The sequence below is a fragment of the Amphiura filiformis genome, chromosome 15 (assembly GCF_039555335.1).
Source record: "Amphiura filiformis chromosome 15, Afil_fr2py, whole genome shotgun sequence".
Lineage (NCBI taxonomy): Eukaryota > Metazoa > Echinodermata > Ophiuroidea > Amphilepidida > Amphiuridae > Amphiura > Amphiura filiformis.
Genome location: NC_092642.1, coordinates 59,250,713 through 59,272,521, shown reverse-complemented (window position 1 = coordinate 59,272,521; position 21,809 = coordinate 59,250,713). Strand labels below are relative to the sequence as shown.

Sequence of the window (21,809 nt, the reverse complement as noted above, 5' to 3'; positions counted from 1 at the left end):
TGCTGCGAGATTTATTCAGACCAAGTTTAATTACGTCAGATTTGCAGTATTAACTGGTATTATATGCCTAGTATCAATTTAATATAAAAAGATCTAAAGAATCAAAATTTAGATATAATAATAGTGTATTTCAACTAGAACAACATGATGAAAATAGTACCGCACTCTAATAGTTTTATATAACTGATTGTTTCACCTCATATTACATTACCTTATCAATCCAATATTAACGCAATTGAATCATTGTTTATAATACAAGAAGTCTGTTTAAAGTGTTTGCAGGTTACAGTAATTTCATTCTTTTATTAGGTAGGCTATCTAGGATGTAACACATATGGTTAAATATTACGTGTTCTCTAGAAACACAGTTTAGAAAAATAGGTAATTTCAAGCACGATTTTCTCATACGTGAAATTCTCAAAGCGAAAAGACATTATTATCAATTAAGAGTACACATGTAGCCCAGTGTAAAGACCACTTACAGTGCACCCTCCTTTATGGGACCAGAGAAGAACGCGTAGAGTGGGAAAATAAATTTGGGTGAACTTTTTATCAAAATAAATGATTGAAAACAAACACCTTTTTGTTGATGCCATGCAAGAAAATGGTTCTTTTTTTCAAGCACTGCCCAGCTATAATTCGTGATATTTAATCACAATTATTGTAACACACGTATTTAACGTATTTATTGTGTATGCATTGCTATTACGAGGAGTTAGACGGGGTCCTCGGGACGGGGTTCTGCACTACCCCTATAGCTACCGTCCTCTGTGTGTTAACCGTTAAGCTATACCATAGTCGATTTTTGATACATAAAAATAAGTAATATTAATCCTGATAATGTATTCACTTAAAGCCACAATTAAACTGATTTTTATCACAATTAAAGTATTCAATAAATACTCACAAAAAGTTACACATATAATTAGTGACAGCAAAAGTAAGCTATCGTATGTTATTAAATGCAACATATCTTTGCATAATTGTAATAAGAGGTCACTTACTAAACAATTCTGATTTTGTATTCTACCCAGGGCCGGATTTACCTTTTTGGGGGCCCTGGGCCAGGCCAAAATTTGGAGGCCCCCAAACGCACCGTGAGGAAAGCATGTGTACTCAAGTGGGCAAGTTTTTAGATTTCACTTGGATACTTGCGCGCGATTTTAGACTATTTTAGCCTGTTAGCCAAATGTTGCTATATAACAGGCCAAGGGGCGCGAAAATGGAAAATGCACACTGCACATGGCACATTTGGGCCCCAAAATTTGGGGGCCCTGGGCCCGGGCTCATCTGGCCCTATGGTAAATCCGGCCCTGATTCTACGAGTTTATTGATCGCGAAAGCCCGAGTAAAAAATATCATCACTTCGCAAGCTAACAAACAGAGGGAGTACGGTGACTGAAAAGATCAGATGTGAAAATCTATTGATTGTACACAAATTTATACACATCAGAGTTTAATGCATATATATAATAGCGCGTTTGTGCACAATGGGCAAGTGGACTACGGAGATGTCTAGTTCACAGTCTGAGGACTTTGTCGGTATTGCCGACTATATGAGGCTTTGTCATAACACTGACAACAGAGGACTTCTGGATTTAAATATTTTCATCATTATTTAGGTCCTCGAAAATGTGCGCAAATAACGGCGATGGATTGGTGTATTGTTGTTCGGAGAAATGCCTTTTTAGGAGTGTTGAGAGATATTGTATTCTAGATTAATACTAATTATTGTATATTTAAGGTTAATGTGGTCGTTAATGAATTTCATAAGAGGAATTGATTTATTCTACTATTGCCATTTGAAATAAATTTTAAAGTACAGACCTCTGGAAAGGCATCCGTTATTTATTTATTTATTTATTTATTTATTTATTTATTTATTTATTTATTTATTTATTTTAATTTTATTGACATCACACCGCTGCCTCCAGCGTAGATTAAATATGATGCCCAACTATTACGTAATTGATAGTGTTACTATATCATTTAGATAATTTTGACTATTGTAGTAATATAATCGCTTGCCTTTTAATTTTTAAACAATAAATAAAACCAAAACCAAAGAAAGCAGATCATAGATAAACACTCTTAAATTTATCCATGTATAGATAAAAACATGATTAACAGAAAGGTACGATGGATTTCAAATGCCAATGGCCATATTATTGGACGAAGACACATTATTTCGATTGCCAAGCAAGCTGTTGAGTGGGCGCTGATGAATGTAGAAAGTGTAGAAATAGACGCTCGTTAGTATTAACAGTGGCGGAAGATGGACTAGACAAACAAATTACTATAAAGAAAACAAAAATAAATGTAGACATATATATAGCGCGCCCTTTAAAACAGTTACCAAAGCGCTTTGTATCTACTCAGCTGTCACTAGGATATTCCTCAAGAGTTGCATACTAGTAGGGGATGGAAAATCCATATCAAGCGGATGAATTTTGGGCAACTTTTCATCAAAACTGTGAAACAATGAGAGAAAACATACATTACAGCAAGTCGATATTAAAGTTGCATATTTTTTTGCTATCTAGCTTGGTATTTGCCAGTGATTTTAAACCATTTTTTCCAGATGGCCTACAAGAAAATAAACCCTCTTCGGATTTTGTGCACCATTCATGTGTGATTGGTTGTTTTGTTTTGGACAAGCCTCGCCTCTCGAAAGTTGCTTAAATACGCGTGGTATGTTAAGGAAAAGATATTGTATTATTCTGATCGAAGTGAGAATGAGGAAGAAAAGTTTACCAAATGCGACCTAGATAAGAGGAGAGGTAGGCATTCTGGTATGTGCTTATGTAAAAATATTGAGGTTGTGAGGTGAACGTCTTACTTGATCAATAAATATATGGTCTGTAAGTTTGCACAGAAGAAATAGGTTCTACGGTCCGTTCGCTTGAAGCTATACTCTTGTATGACCTTTCTTACAACTTGTGAATAGACGAACAGATAGCTTACAGTTGCCAATGGGAACAGTGACAAAGTGTAATATAGTGTTATACACCGTACTATATTTTATATTATTACTGTTCTATTTTCCAACAGTGCCATTTATGTATCTTTTTTGCAACTTTGACAGATAAAAGTGGAACTTTGTTTTGTTTTTGCTTACAGAACGAGTACATTTTTGGCGATAATGATGGCATGTCTGGCAATCTTCTGTGATTGAGGTCTGTAGAAGAGATCATTTTAGATACTGGTAAGTTTTTGTTTATGATGACACTATTTTCTTTGATAATCATAGTATAAATGTGATGCTCCTTTCCTGACCAATCGCATAGTCCATGACTTCATCTGATCCACTTCTCATTCTATCCCAGGAAACACAAAAATGCTCTTAAATCGTTTATTCACCACGCTATATATATGCAATTTTCAGTTTTGTACATGTTTTATAAATCATTTGCAAAGCTACATTTTGCAGAAACCCATTGAGATTGAACATTTCGTTCCAAAGATATGAACGGTTGAATTGTTTCCAAAACAATATTGAACAAAAGAAATTATTGTCTTTGTTTGGGTATATCTGAAAATAAATATATCCGACTTGCGACTGATTTTGCATGCTCACATAACATATAAAGGTCATGAATACGTTTTTAGAACGGTATTGTAAAATATTTTGGGCAAATATTTTATCAAGAGTTAAATAATATTCTGTTGGAATGTTTTGCATCACATTTTCAAAATATTTTATGGATGTTATCAAAACGACATTTAAACGTTTTCTGTAAACGTTTTGTGTTTGCTGGGATTATCACTACGTTATATTTAAAATCAATAGAATGATTATAGTGAAATTACAAAATCAAAGGTAGTAATGGTTGACTTTTTGATTGCATAAGGCGAGCAGATATTGAACGTACATTGATAACTTAATCAAAAGTTAATTCAAAAATTTAATTTAATAATTTAAAAATGATAAACCGATTAGGTAATATACAAATGTATTCCTTACCGAGATAATTATTCATATTTAATAATGCCTGTAAAAACAATTATCAATGATGTATGACGTGTTGAAATCCCACGAAACCGTAGCAGTATCCTTTATTCCTAATGAGATGCAATAATAGCCAAAATTATTCTTACATTTTTAATAGGATTACACGAGGGCCATTTCAACTGTTCATCAATACTTTCTCTGTTGTTCAGAAACTAAAAAGCAAGCGATTATTTTAACATTAAAACCCGGGAGAAAATTCTTTGTCTGAAGAAAGCACATCCTATCCATTATGTAATGGTGAAATTAGATTTTGAACTCAAGTACAACATTCCCATTGTTTCTTTGAATGAAGGCGTGCGGTTAGAACTCAAAATTGAGATCAGTGGTCTTCCAACCATAACGATTTGAGCTTGGAACATAAAAGAAACCAAAACACTTTCTTCAAGTGTTTGGTTTCTCACACAGATGTTTGACAATAGATTTTGATAACAGAAATTTGCAAGATTTATTTATTTATTTATTTACTGATAACATTCGGTCGAAGCTAGACAAAACATAATAGTGCATGGATCGACAACCAAATTCACATGTGGCAAAACGGGGAATTGAACTCCGTTATCGATTATCGTGAAAACTTCTCCTATTTATAATTTTTGTGCAACAACAGATTTGTTCCTTCCGGGTAAGTAACGCACAAGTCATTAAATCATAACAATAAACAAGGATATACCGATCGTATAACAATATTGTGCCAAACTTGAAAATTGAATTTTGATCATTTGATCCGGATTCTCATCACAACATGTGTACAATGCAACGTCAAATTTCAAAAGGTCAACGTTTTAGACATACAAGTCACAATACAATGCCTGCTGGCTACAAAACTAGATTAGACTTTCAAGTTGTTGTCGGGTCTGCAAAGTTTTAATTAAAACTAGATTTGTTAGGTCCAGTATGCAGGGTATGAGATGTAAACTTGGTTTAGCAAGGTGAATTAAGTATAACTATGGCGGGGAATCTACTTGTCTGAATTTACCAAACTTTAATATAACAATCTTTTTGAAAGACACTTTACGCCCCATTAAAAGAGACACGAATAACACCAACATGACCTATGGTCTCAACCAGTGTTTACAATGTATTACTCTTTTAAAGCCGCTGAAATGTCTGACCTTGGAAGCCTCTTTAAAGTTTATTCAAAGAGACATTTTTCATTTTCAAGACTCTAATTTAGGAAATAAAGACACCATATATTAATAATTAATTTTAAGAGGTTTTATTTAAAGACAAATGCATTCAGTGAAATTGCCAAAACCAAAAGCAATAACTATGTCCATTGTGCTGAATCTGAGAAAAAGAAAGATTCCCTTTTTTACACGATTAAATTGTACTTTATTAAACCAATATACCGTGCAAATATCAAGACTCTGGGTACTGTAGTTTTGTCAAAATCCGAGATTTTGAATAAAACGCCGGAACCGGCGCTTTATTATTACGATGGAATTATTAGTCGAACGCATACACGATGTTCATAACACACAGTACGTACACGGCATGCGGGACGGTGATATACACAACAAAGGGTCGTACCATAACATGACCGAATGAGTGGTACGTATTGGCGACATGTGCGCTGGTAGTAAATTCCAATTTTCTTTGCTTTGCCGTAGTTGTTCGGCTCAAAAATAAAAGGGATATATCTGACAGTAAAAGCTAACATTTTATGGCAAAGAAAAGGTAATCTATTTTGTTTGAAAATGTTATAATATGGCTTTAATGGAAAAATATAACCAATGCGAAATTGTAGCACTATGGTATGACGTTTAGAGGGTGAAGTGAAATATTTGCTCTGCTATTTATCAACAAGCATAGTGTGTTAGATATTAGCATTCTCTGCAAAATCATCGGCATTAAAAGATTCTCTCCGAAAATTCTAAATCCTTGCAGAGGGATTGCGCAATTAAATACACTTCTCCGTAGTCCTCTTGCCCATTGTGCATACTCTGGCTATTATATTAAGCATATAACTATTAATTTATGTACAATAATTGAAAGATTTTCACATCTGATCTTTATAAACAAATCATACACCAATCAATCGCCGTGATTTGTGCACATTTCCGAAGACCTAAATACTGATGACAATTTTAAAATCCAGAAGTCCTCTGTTGTCGGTGTTTTGTTATGACAAAGCCTCATATAGTCGACAATACCGACAAAGTCCTCAGACGGTTAACTAGACATCTCCGTAGTCCACTTGCCCATTGTGCATACACTCACAATTATATTTAGGCATTAAACTCTGATTAGTATTAATTTGTGTACAATCGATACATTTTCACATCTGATCTTTTCAGTTACCGTACTCCCTCTGTTTGTTTGCTTCCCAAGATATTTTTACTCGGGCTTTCGTGATTAATAAACGGGTAGATCCAAAAGTCATAATTGTTTAGTAAGTGAGTCCTTATTATAATATTATGGCAAGATATGTTGCACACAATAACATACGAATACTGTCACTAACTGTATACACTTTTTATGACCATTTATCAAATACTTAAATCGTGACAAACATCAGTATAGTTTCGAGTTCAACTGATGCCTTCATCATGATTAAAAACATATTTTTATTTATCAAAAATCGACTATGGCATAGTCTAGTAATTAAACAGCATTGACATTACCAGTATTTGAAAGTGGCTGTTTATAGTGGATGTTCCGTGTACTGCATTGCCCCAGTTAGAGCAATTCCTATAAATTGCCTCTTTCTGGAATTTGATAAAGTTGATTGTTTTTTCATTAATTGTATTATGAGCCCCTAACTTTACCTCATGCAACGTTTCTGGTGATATAATGAAAATAGAGCACCACTTTTCAGTGATTTGCCAAAATGACACTGACTTCGCAATACCTCTAAACTTTATTCAAAAGTGATAACATTATACATGTGGTATTTGTCACTGAAATTAACAAAATGATAGGGTTCTATCGGTCAGGCCGTTCCATCTATTGCATTTACCTACTTCTCACGTATGTCAAAGGGGACGCCCTCGCGAAATCCCTATTGGTTTGTACAGGGCCTTTCAGTTCAAGTAAATTTTCTCAGCACAGAAAATACAAATTTGTCTTATCTTTGGTAATTATTTAAAGTTGATTTTCATGAGAAGAAATCGAACTTTTCGAGCTGTTTCATCAAGGGGTATTTTTTATGTCATGTTTTGTGATTTCATCCATTGAGTGCAACGGTAAGCGTCCCCTTCGTGTACGAGTGGGCGAGATGGAACAGCCAAATGTCGGCAAAAGCAACCAATGGGAAGAAGAGATCTATCGCAAGTGACGTCATGCCGACCGACAGAATATCCCGTTGAAAAATCAATATCTTGTTTTTCTCAGAATCATGCCAATGTCCATATCACAAATTTGTCGAACGCTTTGAAGAGAGCCCATATTTGATCAAATGCAAATAAGGCCATCTTAATTTAATAGTTTGGCTCACAGCCCTTCCCAAATTGAAAACCTAATGCGGAATGCAGTTATTTTTTTGTTTTTTTTTTATCAAACTGTGGGACGCCGGTGAATACGCACACATAGTTTCTCTGTGTTTAAGGTGAAGAATTCATTAATTTACTACAAAAGGCTATTTTTACGTTAAACGATGTCAGCAGTGAGATTTATGCGCAGCATTGTGTGGTAGATTTTGGAGAAAAATAAAAACAGCGGGGAAAAAATTACTCTAGACCAGTGGCCCGGGACCAGTGGGAATAACGCGCAAAAAGCGGGTAATTTTATTAATGCTATCGAAGGCTTTGAGACATATTATTAAATTAAGTAGGCGTGCATAATATGTTTATTTGGCTTACTAGATACCGGAGCCCAAAGAGAAGAGCCAACTGACCATGCTTGCCTACTGAACACTCCTCACCAATGCGCACCGACAGCATCATTTAGTCTAATGGGCATGTTACATGACCGATTGAAATCCTAACAAGTTTAACAAGTGTTTCTCGTTAAAAAATTATCTGTTTTTTTTTTAAAGGCGGCAAAAAAAGGTTACAGATGGTCAATATTTGGCTATTCCAGTTTAAATCCATACACCCTTGTGAAAGACACGACCTTAGTCTCTCACAGGGAGTGTGAATTTCAAATGGCGATACCTACATGGGCGACTCCATTTAAAATATACACTTCCCAGCAAACACAAAACGTTTTCGACAAAACATTTTTTGATAATCTACTGCCCAGCAAACACAAAATGTTTTACAGAAAACGTTTAAATGTCGGGTTGTATAAAGGGTATAAAACGTTTTAATAACATTCCAAAAACATTTTTGAAAACCTGATACAAAACATTCTAAACAGAATGTTATTTTTGGGTTGAAAAAATATTTTGCGCAAAATGTTTGCCAAAAATATTTGCAATAACGTTTTAAATACGTTTTTATGACGTTTATATAACCCGACATTTAAATGTTATTAAAACGTTTTGAAGAAAACATTTTAAGAACATTTCTGTGTTTGCTGGGGGCAAATATTTTAAGATAATGTTATTTAAGTGTAAAAATATTTGGCAAAAAATGTTTGCAAAAATAGTTTACAATAACATTTTTAAAAACATTTTAGAAATATTGTTGTAGTGTGTGTTTTCATACAAAACGTTTTAAAACGTTTTCATGACCTTTATATAACCCGACATTTTAATGTAATTAAAACGTTTTTACCTAAACCAAAAGCCACAATATAACTTATTTAAAACGTTTTAAAAACGTTTTTGTGTTTGCTGGGATCCTGTGTAAGACATTAGGGGCATGTCTTCCATAGGGTGTGTTTGGATTTCAACGGAATATACAAGCCCCTTTTGAATGGCTAGAAAGTTAGCAATCATTGCCCTGCTATTTATTTTGAATGAACTTCAGTAGCTACAAATGTCACACTATTTATAAGATCGAAGTGAGTGCACAACACACCACGCACAGATAGTACGGTGTGATGAGGTCACTAAACTCCAAGAATACCATTTTTTACACTTTACTCTATGAATTATCTATATAGATACATGTAGAAGGTCGCGGTTGCTTTAGAATTGATTCTACATAGCGTTGGAACAAAATGTATTATTAATGTGGATTTCACAATAGAACTGGTCTGTGTGTTTTTGCCGGGAGGTTTTGCTATAATAGCAACGTTTATAATTGCAATGTTTAATGTCACTTTAAGACTTAGGCTATTAATATACCAAGGTGGGTGGTCTGATTTTTTTGACAACGTATTTCCTACCATACGTGAGGACCTATTACCAATCTGATTCCACGAATTTAATTAAATTGCTTAAATCCAGCTGTTTGTACATTATATCTTAAAACATGTCCCATACTATTAACTTTTTGGCGCCCAAATTCAATGGGTCGGCTACTTTCCCCTGATGATAATAATACACGTCAGAACAATAACTCGTACTTCAGAGCAGCCTGGAGGCCAGATTTTTAGCTATAATTGCTAAATGAGGGTTATTGAACTATGCTACAGATAATTCGACTGCAGTCAAAATAACATCACTCCTCATTAGACTAGTCAAATAGTAGCTAGTCGGGGAACAGTGCTTAATTTGCATAAGTACAAAATGGCTCCTTATGCGGGGGTAATTTCGAAGTTGATTAAATCATTAAAAAAACAACAATCATACCAATGTTTTGCTCTCATAAAGGATTCAGAAAAAGTATATCTTGATAAAATTATATCAAACAGTCGTTTGTCTACATGGAACCAGTCAATGATGGAACAACCCGGGAATAACATATGATTGAAGCCATTTCCTTAATAGCGGATTATTTGTTTTAGGATTAGTATAGGATTGGTTTTGGTTTTGGTCACGTGGTTTCCTATTATTATGCCTAAGCTCTTGACTGACGTTATTACCGATACCTTTGTCTGTACCCTTTGTTAGAAACTTAAAACTGGTAGAAAACAATTTCGGTTTTCATTTCAGTTTGTTTGAAAGCGTGGTTTAGAAGGTCAAATAATCCTAGGATTATTTTCCTGTGAAAAATATAGACCATCGAAATATTTCCTTCCGATATTACAAAAGAATAGACACTCGAGAGGTGTATACACGTCGCATGCGGGCAGATCGATTGAAGCTATACGACTTCCGATATAGGTTAGTTGGCATTCAAGTTATTTTATTATTATTTTATTTATTATTACTCGAAAGAAATGAGAAAGAGAGGAGAGGGGAGAGAAAGTGTGTGGGGATAGAGTTGGGAGGGGAGAGAAATATTATTTTGCCCGCAATATGATCTCAGTGAAATTAAAATAACCTATTCATAATAATGGCATGGAGTATTATTGTTATTTGGCTATTTGAGAAATCAGAATAATAAAGGTCAACAGGTTGTGCACATGTCAATCGAGCGGACGGAAACACTCGATCGTAAACACAATTAAGACAGCCAGGAAAATACTTGGACATGTTAAACACTTGAACACCCTTAAAATACTCTTGATGTTCATGTTGTTCAGGTTGGCGTGAATAAAGACCCCAACAACAACAACTTCACTAATATCAAATGTATTTCTGCGATTTACTAACAAGATACAGAAATAAGTAATTTACCTCGAAGTGAAGGTACGGGTAATTTGAATATGCACTGTATCCAACACACTACTACTGTATTCTACCCGTAGGTGGCTTGAAATGATATCTGTTATATTTGTATCTTGCAATCAGGATAGGATTAAGAGACGGCTTTTCAGCTGTCCGTATCGTGGTTGCATACAAACGGTTTCTATCATGCTAGTGCCACAATGACGTATCTATATAGGGAAGCAACATCTGCCGGCTGATCCATTTTAACTTGTAGTACTTTAGGCACTCTATATTAAAGCAGTTCTGTGAATGCAAGTTAGTAGCGATGAGTGTGAATTATGGAACCTTCCCAAGTACTAAGTACATCAGAAATATAGACTGAATAAACTTTGGGACACACTCAGTATATCTTTAAGATTTCTCTAGATTTCAAGTCTAATTTGAAAAGAAATCTATTTAGATCTTGTGTTATTTAAAAAGCCTTTCTCATGTTTAGATCGTATTATACTAAGAACGTGTTTGGATTGTCACAAACGTTACCAACATTGTTACAAACCCTGTTCAACCTTGTTACAAACCTTGTCCAACCTTGGTTTAAACCTGTTCAACGTTGTTATAAACACTGTTCAACCGTGTTACAACCTGTTCAACCTTGTTACAACTTCTGTTCAACCTTGTTACAAACCCTGTTCAATATCGTTACAAACATAAACCCCGTTCAACCGTGTTACAAACCTGTTCAACCTTGTTACAATTTCTAAAATCGGACCTCTTCCCATATCCCTGTCCCGTCATATTCTGGAGGCATCCCTTGAATTTAGTAGCCTCTGAGCACTATTGGGTTTAGCCTGGCTTCGGCCGAATGTTATAAATAAAATAAATAAAAAAATAAATAAAATTTCTGTTCGACCTTGTTACAAACCCTGTTCAACATCGTTGCAAACCTGTTCAACCTTGTTACAAACCTGTTCAACCTTGTTACAAACCCTGTTCAACCGTGTTACAAACCATGGTCAACCTTGTTACAAATATGTTTAATGTTTCACCGTGTTAAATACCCTGTTTAACCGTGTTACAACTTCTCTTCAACCGTGTTACAAACCCTGTTGAACCTTGTTACAAACCATGGTCAACCTTGTTACAAACCTTGTCCAACCTTGTTACAAACATGGTCAACCTTGATACAAACTATGTTCAACCTTGTTACAAACCTTGTTCAACCTTGTTACAAACCTTGTTCAACCGTGTTAGAAACCTGTTCAACCGTGTTACAAACCTGTTCAACCTTGTTTTAATTTTTGTTCAACCACGTCCAACCTTGTCCCTTTTCACAAAATACCTTTATATCTAATTCCACTTAAGAACAGGTAAGGTAAAACGGTGTGACAATCTAATGAATAGTACTAATATGTATCTTATCAGTAACATACTTTACAAGGCAGCTTTCTTTGCCAAATTTTGGGACACACTCAGTATATTTTTAAGATTTCTCTAGATTTCAAGTCTAATTTGAAAAGAAATCTAGTTAGATCTTGTGTTATTTAAAAAGCCTTTCTCATGTTTAGATCGTATTATACTAAGAACGTGTTTGGATTGTCACAAACGTTACCAACATTGTTACAAACCCTGTTCAACCTTGTTACAAACCTTGTCCAACCTTGGTTTAAACCTGTTCAACGTTGTTATAAACACTGTTCAACCGTGTTACAACCTGTTCAACCTTGTTACAACTTCTATTCAACCTTGTTACAAACCCTGTTCAATATCGTTACAAACATAAACCCCGTTCAACCGTGTTACAAACCTGTTCAACCTTGTTACAATTTCTAAAATCGGACCTCTTCCCATATCCCTGTCCCGTCATATTCTGGAGGCATCCCTTGAATTTAGTAGCCTCTGAGCACTATTGGGTTTAGCCTGGCTTCGGCCGAATGTTATAAATAAAATAAATAAAAAAATAAATAAAATTTCTGTTCGACCTTGTTACAAACCCTGTTCAACATCGTTGCAAACATGTTCAACCTTGTTACAAACCTGTTCAACCTTGTTACAAACCCTGTTCAACCGTGTTACAAACCATGGTCAACCTTGTTACAAATATGTTTAATGTTTCACCGTGTTAAATACCCTGTTTAACCGTGTTACAACTTCTGTTCAACCGTGTTACAAACCCTGTTCAACCGTGTTACAAACCCTGTTCAACCTTGTTACAAACCATGTCCAACCTTGTTACAAACCATGGTCAACCTTGATACAAACTATGTTCAACCTTGTTACAAACCTTGTTCAACCGTGTTAGAAACCTGTTCAACCGTGTTAGAAACCTGTTCAACCGTGTTACAAACCTGTTCAACCTTGTTTTAATTTTTGTTCAACCACGTCCAACCTTGTCCCTTTTCACAAAATACCTTTATATCTAATTCCACTTAAGAACAGGTAAGGTAAAACGGTGTGACAATCTAATGAATAGTCCTAATATGTATCTTATCAGTAACATACTTTACAAGGCAGCTTTCTTTGCCAAATTGTATTTATTGCAATCACGAGGCAACTTTAGATTTCTCTATCATAGTATTGAAACTATTGGATTTCAGTAGTAGCTTTCTGACGGTGTAACCCGCTCTAGTTGTGATAAAATATCCTCTCAAGTTCACCGAATTGGATATGGCTATTGCATTATTTTGTACGTCCCCCAAGGCGACTTCGCGGTGAATATCTTCTTTAAGGGCTCGGGTAGCGACGTTTGCACAGTAATTTTGTGGGACCTGAGAGGACTGTTAAATATCAAAAATATCAATTTTTAATAATTTGCCATAAAATTAAGTCAATTAAGGACATATTCGTATTCAGAATGTAATTTGGTGTGTCTGGAGTGCGCAGCTTTCTTTTAATGCATTACTGTTCTCAGGAAGTTTAAGCAAAAAAGAAATTTGTGTATGTTTTTAACCAACATTATATTTATTCAAATGGTTTCCATAAAGAAAAACTTGTGGACAGTCATAATTGACGCGATTCCAAATACAGCGCGCCACCTACGATCACGCCTGGCTGATCTACTTCGCGCAGAGCATCATGGGTAAAGGTCGACATCCATGAGTCGTCGCGTCGACGATAAACCATCGACCCTGGAAACAGAAACGAGTGTTGCTATCGATTACTCAAATTTGCTTATTTACGTTGATGATGATCAGCTGTTGATTCAACCCTCCGACGGTTTTTTTTTTTCATTCCTGTCTCCTTTTTAAAGTTAATTTCGACAGTCATGGTTTAGGCCTACCTCTGTTCAGAGTGTTATGCCTATTCCCACACAACCTTATTTTCAAACTTTTCCGAACTTTCCGAGGCGCTTGGGAAAATACTTTAGGCTCTCGTTTACAAGAAAAGAAAACACTTTCAGGTCTTTAAGTAAGTAGGCCTATAATAGACTTGATTAAAAAATATGATAGGGGATAGGCCTACTTCATGCATATATCCTTTAAAAAATTAAAACCTTGTTTGTTTTAAGTAAAGTAGGCCTAATTCTCAATATTTAGAATAACGAAATATTCAATACATATTTTAACAGCATGAACAGCGTAAAGCATTTATTTTCTTAATATGGTTTTTTTTCTGCCTCCTTTATAAAGTTTATTTTTGACAGTCATGGTTTAGGCCTACCTCTGTGAATGTTCAGAGTGTTAGGCCTATTCCCACACAAAATAATGGGCATCAATTAAACCCTTATTTTCAAACTTTTCCGAACCCGATCCGAGGCTCTTGGGAAAATACTTTAGGCTCTTGTTTACAAGAAAAGAAAACACTGAAAAATATGATTGGGGATAGGCCTACTTAGACCCTCATGAATATATCCTTTAAATACCCACAATTTTTAAACCTTGTTTGTTTTAAGTAAAGTAGACCTAATTCTCAATATTTAGAATAACGAAATATTCAATACATATTTTAACAGCATGGACAGCGTAAAGCATTCATTTTTTAATATGATTAAAACGTTTTCGAATTTCAAATGTACTCTATGATCAACCATCTACGGTTAAAACTCGATGTCAAAAATGTTGATGTCTCTGATGCTGATCGACCATCTAGGCCTATAAACCCGATGTCAAAATGTCAATTTTCGAGTTTGGGTACATTGTAGGCCTATAATAGCAAATGCTTTTGATGCAAGACAATTTCAAACAGAAAATGTAATCTAAAACGCAAATTCGTGCCTTTTTTATTTCTTGTTTGGATAACTTTTCCCATAATTATTACCATGCGTGATACATGATTAAGATAAAAGCTTTTGGTTTTCAAAAATGCATTGAACGCTGGTCTTATTTGTATTTTTATTATTGTTTTTCCTAACCTAGGCCTATAGATGTTTTACATTTATAACCTTATAAAGCATTTTTCGAGTGACGTTTGAAACACTCTTTATAGCATGATGTAGGCCTACTGTATGACCACGAAAGGTCGTAGATTTAGAAGCCATTTCCTTCGATATATAGCCCTATAAACAAAACACTTTGGCCCCAATGTATAATGTCGGGAGAAAATATATACTTGCACTAAACAAATAAACCTGTTAATTTTAAAATAAACTCTCGTGGTGCAGTTCTGTCAACAAAATTACATAGGCTCAGCCCCCTCAATAAATTTGGCGCGGGGGCTCGAATAGACCTACCCTTCTGTGTGAATAGGCACGTTTTCATTTTCATTTAGGCCTATATTGGCCTCCAAACTACATTGTTAATCATGTTAAGTTATCTTGTTTTTGTCAAAAACATCAACTGCAAATTGTCCGTTATTGTACAGTAGGCCTATATCCTTCGCCGTAAATCGGTGTGTGTGTGTGGGGGGGGGGTGTCCCGGTTCGCCCCTTCAGTTTCAAATGAAGCAGGCCTAAACAATGTGTTCACCCCTCCAATAAAGTCCATCCCCAGATTTGACCTCTTTACTATAGGTTGAGTCCTTGATCCATGGGCCTGATCCATTATTTAATATGCAAGAAATGTCGATCCTCCGAATTTAAACCTTTCCAATTTGGCCAAAGTCAGTGCCGTAAAGGATGGGCTACACTACAGTTCAGTTCTTTTCATAGTGTTGACTTATAATTTCATGAGAAAGAAAAGGAAAATGGGAAAGATTTTAATCTTTTCCATTTTCTTTTTCTTTTAAAAAAAACATGTATAGGCCTAGGCCTAGGTGTTTGAAATTGTCCAATTGAATTAGTCGAAAAGGTTTTTGTTTTTTCAATGTTGTGCCGACCGATAATATGACTAAAAAGAAACTCATTCCAACCAACGTGTGCTATTTGGGAGTATAGGCCTAGGCCTATACATTAAGAGTAAATTTCCTTGGGTTATGAATTATTAAAATGGAAAGATGAAATAAAGATGGTATGACATGCAAGAAAGCGGAAGTAAAAATAAAATATGAAAAATTAAAAGAAACATGAATTAATATTAAAATCGGACATGACAATTGTCAAATTTAAACCTTAATTGTGACACGATCTGGTTCATGGGGGCCAAAGGAGGCATTTTTGAAAATTGTGTAACCATTACACGTACAATAGGCTATCATTTTAAACTGAAAACACCAAAGGTCTAGAATACTTGGTTCTAAAGTTATGAAGTTTTTGCATGCATATTTTCTTGATATAGGCCTACCTTAAAATAATGATCTTTTAAAATTCATGTACTCTTTTGCAGTTTGAAACTTTCTTCATCTTTATTATTATGCTAGAACTCTATGAGGTATTGTTGAAATGCATTAAAGTCTCGAATTGAAATATTAATAAAAAAATAAATGTTATTTTTATGCGGTAGGCTATGCCTACAAAGTGTTTTTATTGCGATCGTAATTTTTTAAATGTTTGATAGTAATATAATTAAAAATACAAATTTAGGCTAAAAATAAAATAAAGACAAATCAAACAATTACAAATAACAAAAACGGCAAACCAATGTGATGCATGTTTATAAATGAGTATTAAGAATCTTTTTAAAATTTACTTGAATTTCTTTGCTGTAGGCCTATCCCGCGCGGCGGGCCGCTAAGCGCCTTCGTGCAAAAAAAACATCATTTTTAGAAAATGTAGGCCGATTACAAAAACGCAACACCTATAGTATGGATGTTCTTAAGTATGCTGGTGTTATATTATTATCGTATTGAACAAACAATAAATTCAGAAAGAATTAAAACAATTTATTCTAATAACCAAAATAAAACCTATGCGTTTTCCATTAAAAAAGGACAGGCCTAGGCCTATACTTCGCATTGACTAGGCTCTCGCGTATCGGGCTAAAAAGCATCGTAAAGTTTAAAAACAAAAAGGGCGGTTTTAGAAAATGGGATAACAAAAAGTTAACACCTAGTAGGCCTATCAACATCAAGTTTGCGGGTTTTAGAAAAAGATATGTGAATATCAAAGTGCAATATTTCACTTCAACACAGAAAGTCTCAAAAAATTTCAAAATGTACTACAAAACATTGTGTTTTTAGAGTAATAATCACAAACATGGTCAGCTATGGTTGATGAAAAAGGATGTCGACCCCAGACACGGGAAATGCCAATTTTCACTGCCGTCGTTGGTGGCGCGCTGTATTTGGAATCGCGAGAATTGAATTTACCTTGGGGTTTATGTAGAATATATGTCAGAAACTACTCGTGCCGTAAAGATTACGTGTTTACTTGGTCGATTTATCTTCCCTGTAACCTTCACCCTAATCTTGTTGCATTGCCAATCACTGCAGATTTACGAATATGTTCTTTTGTTTCAGAAATCAATCGAAGACAGTATCTTTTGAAGACCCCATCAAACATTAGTCATTTTGTCTGGCGCACACAGATTACAGTATTGTAAAGTAAAACTATGATGCGACCAAATATATTTTGAAGGAGCTCTAAGCAAAGGGTGAAATGTAACTTAAAGATAGGGAGCAAATGCAAGAAGTCAGAGATTCTTTGCGAAGTTATTGTTAATCCATTGTTTCAATGTAAGGTCTGATAACAATTAAATTATACTATCCCTTATATCCAAAATCTATGGCAAAATATATTGTCCAGAAATACCTTAAATAAGGTGCTGGGACTCTTTCAAAAGCGAATTGACACATTCCTCTACAGGCAGGCCTTGCCGTCTAGATTTTAAAGGCGAGTAGCATGATGCTAGGCGAGTGGTTGAATTTCCACAAAATCCCTTTGGGTATAATCAAGTATACGAGCTTCAGTCTTAAAACAGTATTTATGTTGAAATTTTGTGACTTTCTCCGCTTGGAGAGGGCACAGAATCCATTTCCATTATATGCTGATTTGGCTGATTCGATGGTTGATTTTTGGAGATTCGCAGCGAGTGATTTTTATTGGCTATGGCGAGTAGAAAATCGCTCACTAGAAATCGAGTTTGGGCGAGCGGTGGCGAGCGAGAGCGATCGCTCGCCTCAAACGGCAAGGCCTGTGCAGGGTGTCCCAGAAAAAATGTAGCGCGTAGCCTATTGTATTGTGCATTGCATACGAACATTTCATTTGATTCGGCTGACTGGTTGCGAAGAAATTAACGATACATAATGCGCGCATCAATGCAGTTCATTCCAAGTTTGATCAACAGGCGCTTTTTTCATACTCGCTCACCGGTTCCTAAAGTTTGTGCATCTCATTAAATTTAGTTCACATTATCTAAACTCCTCAACAAAAGTTTGGAAAGTTTTTTCAAGCATCTGTATCTCCAATTATTTGTGACATATTCATATCATGATGCATATCACTGGATAGCTACAATACTCCACTTTACCCCATTTGAAACAATAACATTTTTCACGGCTGAGTACACGCCTTGTGAATGTAGTGGGGGTCTCAAAAAGAATTTGCCAAATTGATCATTATTCTGTGAAGCAAGCTGCAATCCCATAACTTCACAATCTGGGACCTAATGCAATCCTCCAAGATGACACCGCTCGCCCCACATGGCCACGGTAGTCAACGACTACCTACAGAATATGGGAGTAGAGTCAAAATGGCCTGCCATCAAGGCAGACCCGGGGGTCAGACCTCAACCCGATTGAACACTTGTGGGACCAGCTTGATCGTGCCTGATTTCTGCAATTGGAAGCTTTCCACTTTTATTATTTTAGGTTGTGCAAAATATGTTATATTTTAATAACATTTGAGCCACGAATGACTGATCAAGTGCTTACAGCTTTACGTGTGATTCTTGATACCATGCAACATTAATGTTGAAGTTTTAAAAGATTTAAAATTTGCATTACAATTTCTTAAATATGTGTGTGAGAAATTTTTAAGCCAGCTGTATTAATTTATGCAATAATTCTTAATGCAACATTTATATCAACATTAACGAAAAAGGATATTTATAAGTACCAGGCATCATCTTACATGCAAGCTTTCCTTTTGAATATCGCGCAAATTTGAACACAACCTAATTAACTGTTTTGCAAGAAACAGATTGTTTAAAAAGAACGGAGAGGATTTCACCGAACAAAATATGAAGCCCATTGACAAGTGCGCATAATTTGTGTTGCATGATCTTTCTTTCAAACATGGAATGAAGTGAATTGACGCATGCGTTATGTAATCGCTCATTTCTTCGCAATCAGTCAACCGATTCCAGTAAAATTAGCGTATAAGATGCAAAATAAGATGGGCTACATGCTGATTTAGATTTTTGGATTATGATGTCTATTTCTCGACTTACCTTCAAATTCATTCGCCCGTTATTTTTTTCTGGGACACCCTGTATATTGTTAATCCTTATATATATGGTGGTTGGTGCCACACGGGTATCAAGCAGCTTATAATAAACATGATATACAAAAATACAGAATGAGTTTCCAACTAATGTTTAACATCATTATAATTGCCTATGTTACTGATCATGTTGATTGAAATGAAAAAGTTCGTGATGAATTTGTTATTGGCCTATTTTAAAGTCGTATCCTGATAGCCTTGAATATAAATATCCATCGGGAAAACTACTTAAAACGCAGATACAAACCCATTTAGCAAGCTGTGTTCCACATAGATAAGTGGTGATATGTAACTAAAACAATAAGACAGCAATGAATATGCGATTTGACCAAGCAGAAACTATATCTTGTCAGGCCAAATTAGGGTATTATATCTAGTACATTAACTTACATGCTTAGGTGCACTATATAGTCTATCAAATCGCATCGGGATATTTAACCAATAAAGAAGTCTCATCTTAAATCCTACATTTAAAGCTACATCTACAGGTACACATTCTACAATACTATTTACTACTCATAATTAAGGAATCAGAATCTGATAATGTTGTTTAACTTGTTTTGTATTCATTCCTTTCTCATGGTTTTGGCCAAAGTGTTTATAGTGCCATGGGGCTTCAGCACTGGGTAGTGCAAGTTTGCTTTCGACCATTACTTCTGAATATCTTACTGAATTAATAGTGAGTAGTGAGTAGATTGTAGTATTAACACACTGAAGATGATATTGTATCGAAAGCTTTGGGTATAAATCTAAACCTGTGGCCTGTTAAACCTTGTTGGAACTTATATTACTGAATTAAGTTATTACTGCTGTTTTGAGCAAAATTGTTAATGTCGTTTACAAAATGTTAATCCTCCGTTGAAAATGCTAATGCTAATGATATTTTTTTTAAAAATATTTGCAAAGGCTGTCCGGTTGCCAACTTATTTTATATGAACTTCTAATAACAATCAATATACAGAAGCCTTATATTTTTTTGACATAGGAGAAAATATAGATGCAGCAAAATATAACAAAATAAAATATAACATACATATGACACTTTGAGAAACGATACACGAGGGATCATATAATGAACACAACTTTCCTCAAATAACACTCTTACACCCCCTATGCACTCGTAACCAAAGTATCTCACACTCGCACTCTTTCTACACTCATGTACTCACTTACATCCGTACACATTCACAGGCCTGGGAATGTATATAAATTGATTAAAGCATCCTTACCAACACACAACACACAAAATAAGGTATAAAACCTTTTTATGTCATGCTCTTACTTGTACACAGTAATGAAACAATGATTTATGACATACCTTCTAATACAGGAAAAAGTCCTACTTTTTATAATGAAACTCAAGCGCAGACTTTCTTGCGCACAATAATATTCCATATCAATAGTGTTGTTAATTATTTTCTTTAAAACCACAAGTGATAAGTTAGTCTGATCAATTCTTCATTAAAAGGGCACTTCGTGATCCACAGCCTCATCCCCCACTTGCCTCAAAAAAAGTTGAGATTTTTATATCACTGGAAACCACTGGCTACATAATGTTTATGTACAAAATATTTCTTGCAGATTAATTCGTTTAGCAAAGATATCGTGAAATTTGAATTACGGTCTGGTGCACCAGAACGAAATTACAACGTGTTGTCTATGGAACAGTGTAATACACATAATCATGCATAACTCGCAAACGCAAAATCGGAATCAACTGAAATTTTGGGAATTGGCTTTTTTCGTGGATATGTACTGACAATTGTCATAAAAAGAGGATGCTAGGATCACGAAATACTCCTTTAAATGCATCTCTTAACCATAATTAGAATATGATTTATGGCATAAACATCGGCATTCTTGAAATCCAGTATACCATAACACTTCTCAAACATATCAATACCACGTACAATATTATACTGCGTCTGAACTTGATGCCAAAATTCTACGACCTTCTCACACTCAACAAACATATGGAGCACAGTTTCGTTTTCTTTTTTACAGAAATTACAAAGGTCACTATTGATAAGGTCCACTTTTTTCAACCAAACATTATTATTCAAAATATTATGAATAACCCTATACTGGAACCAGCGGAGTTTTGTATCTAATGTGACTTTGAATGGCATAATAAATAAATTAAAACATTGGTTATCAGACATACCATTATACCATACACTCTCTTAAAATGGTACTGACTCACAGGTTCGATTTTGACTTTATCTCTAAACCATACATAAATATCATTTGATTTTACCTTCTTTATAGAAGTAAACCCTTTAGACAATTTAACACAATACTCTGTTTGACCAGGTATACATAAACCCTCTTTATGAAAAATATCGTTCCATTTTTAAGGAATCGAATGAATAAGACCATACCACCTGAGGAGATCAGTTGCATTAAATCTATTATCACCACTAATATCTTTAATTTTGTCATCATCCTCAAAAAAATCATAGATTGTATGGAATCCCGCCTCATCAAACTTAGTATAGTATACAGATTTGTTATCAATTAAA

The 21,809-nt window shown here is 34.9% G+C and overlaps 1 long non-coding RNA gene across 1 annotated transcript in view; it reads left to right on the top strand.

Moving 5' to 3' along the window:
- The window catches only part of LOC140170678 (uncharacterized), a 157,865-nt gene that overhangs the window by 48,200 nt on the left and 87,856 nt on the right, over positions 1-21,809 (top strand). Inside the window, exon 2 of the long non-coding RNA XR_011861567.1 lies at positions 3,121-3,205. This is a non-coding gene — a long non-coding RNA (uncharacterized lncRNA). The remainder of the gene's footprint in view (positions 1-3,120; positions 3,206-21,809) is intronic.